Consider the following 3,070-nt stretch of genomic DNA (forward strand, 5'->3'; position numbering starts at 1 on the left):
TCTGATATATCTTAAATATTTCATGAGTTTTGAGGATCTTCATGTACTATACAGTCTTAATAAATATGCATTTAACACATGCTAGAAGTTTCGCGTTAAAATAACAATTGTACTTATAGAAATGTGGATGCATCTATGATGAGATGGGAGACTAAAACCATGTCTCTACTAGGAAACCTTATGTAATATTAGTGATCTTATTTCACTTCACAAGCACCAATTCATAACCTTCATACTTAACATTTGTAATTTGGTGTTTGAGTTATAGGTTCAATATCTCACACTTCATATTTAGTGATAAATGGAATTGCCTATTTCCATTTTGGCCAATCACTTAACTTGTCGACATTCATAAGGCGAGATTTAATATAATCATAGCCCTTGGTGATTGTAGTAGCTGCTAATAAACCAAATGTATCATCAATTCATGATCCCACAACTCTCATGTGCATGCGCATGTATAATTTATAAGCATCTCATTGCTTTGGCGTACCAATGCCTCTTCAGGGGCTGATGTTGTTACTTATGGGACAAACATTTCTTTTACGATGAATTAATTAGAATATGTGGATCATAACCTCATATAGAGTGTTATTTTTTATAGGGCTTGAATTTTTCAAATAATCTCCACTTCTAGGGAGTTAAGTTTTTAGAACCTATATTTTGTCATGCTCACAGTCACTTATTGTCATGTTAATGGATTGTGATATATGAATATCAATCCATGCTTGCATATTCATAACTTTATATATGCATTATCTTGATGAGACAAAAGCGGACCAATTCAACACTATTTTACGACGTTCTTCAGGAACTGTCATTTCTCTCCCTAACGGCGGGAAAATTGTCTCAAAATATAGGAAAATAAACTCACTATCATTATCAAATATGGGACCATTTTAGTAGGCACATTCAGTAAAACTGGTGAAGTGATTCATAATTAAATGTTGTATAGGCTCACAAATATCCCCTTAAATTAGGGCTTAAAGTCAATTTTTGACTGAGATGATCTTACGACAGCTTTTATTTGTGAGCATTCTTTGTAATGATATTTGTTGAAAAAGACAATATTTCAAGTATTTAAACGATGTCCTTACAAATTTATAAAGATATTATGTATCATTGAGGAACATGGATTGTCAAGACAGTCATGCCATAACATAAAAGTTATTCAGTCAATGAACTTCTGGTTCATGACATCATAATCTTCAACTACTTTAATAGTTGTGTAATATTGGGGCTTCATGAACTTCTGGTTCATGACATCATAAACTTTCTACCCACAAAAGAAAGTAGGAAATTTCTCCAATAGACGCCTATGGCTGTCAATATTGGGGCGGTAATACAAAACATTACCATTGTAAAACGAAATTAACTAATAACCCAACATAAATAAAATAAAATAAAATAAAATGAGTAAAGTGGTATAAACGAGAAATAAAATAAATAAATTAAAGACTATGAAATTCCAAGACAATCCAATATTAATGTGGATTCAATATGTAGATAAAACTACAAGTTTAAGAATTAGATTTCCAACCAATTTAGGTTCATATAGGCGCAAATAAGTAATAAACTTCAGGTTCATATATAATATTAAGATATAGAGTATTAAGATCCATGAAAAACTATGAACTTCAGGTTCATATCAACATATATTCGAAACTTCAAGTTCGAATACGTAGATCTAAATAAATTGAATTAATAGTTGTTCTTTGAACGTCATACTCAAATCGATGTATATGAACTCGAAACTTCTGGTTCGGGTTCTTAACATATGCAGGCCTTATGGAATTCTGATTTTGATTAATACAAAATCAAGGATTTTCATGTCCTTATGTGCTCTTTAAATTCGAGGAACTTCACGCCCTCAATTATTTGGAATAAAAAAACTTCAAGTTCTGATTCAATCAAAAGAACTCTAGGTCCTAATCTAGTTATATGATGAGGATTGAGGAACTTCGAGCCTTGATATTTTGTATAATACAAACTCATCATAATAATTAAGATCATACTTAAAATTAAATAAACAAACAAATAAAAAAAACACGGCATTATATTTATGTGTAACAAGAATAAGGATTTTTTTCCTTAAACGAGCATGATGAAGTCTGATGGTGAGTACAAAGAAACTCTATATCATGTGATGACTTTAGCTCATATGAAAAGAAAGAAAATTCAAAGAAAGAAAACATATCAAGAGCAATGTCGTGCTGATAACGTGTTATAAAACTAGAGGGAGAAAATGTAGAGAGAAGTGATATGCTAAAGATAAAGTTTTACCATATTTATTCTTCTCTTAATCTTTTGTAGAATCACCTATTTATAGGCTTACAAGATAGGAGATTCAATACCATCATTTACAATATACCTACAGGTTACAAGCACTAATTACAAATACTTAGTGCATATGTTACATAAAATTCAACGGTGGAATATTAAGAGGTATGGTGGTCATCCACCAACTCATGCATTTACAACAAGGGGAAAGATTTCATGCTTTCTTCTTTCTCTTATTTTTTTTGGTTGAATTCTTCTTCTTTCTCTTGAACTCTTTTTTTTTTTTTCACCGAGCATACTAATATTTAACTTTATCAAATGAAAACATTAAAAATTGTTTGAATTTGATTTGTGATTGTTATTACATGCTCATTGATGATGAATTTTAGTTATAAAAACAAACCCCATTAGAACTCTCAGAGCTTTCAATCCAATGTGCAGAATTGGTTCTAGAACTCATGGTTTGCAGAGACAGAAGGAGAGTTAAGAATGTTAGGGTTAAAGAAGATTAAGGATTAGGAGAGTGCCAAGAAGATTTTGGATTTCAACTTCCAAGAAAAACCTAAATTTAAAAATATTGTCATGTACGATAGTATTTAGGGAGTTTCACTAAAACACCCAAAATGGGGGTTGAAATTATAAAAAAACCCAAACACTATTTTAATATATAAACACACCCAAACCCATCATTACACACACTCAAAACCCATTTATAAACACACCCAAAAAGTTGACTTTGGGGTTAATTTTAGGTGTGTTTCTATGTTTAAATAGTGCTTGGGTTTTTTTT

The sequence above is a fragment of the Prunus mume genome, unplaced genomic scaffold (genome assembly GCF_029339155.1).
Source record: "Prunus mume cultivar Tortuosa unplaced genomic scaffold, ASM2933915v1 scaffold30, whole genome shotgun sequence".
Lineage (NCBI taxonomy): Eukaryota > Viridiplantae > Streptophyta > Magnoliopsida > Rosales > Rosaceae > Prunus > Prunus mume.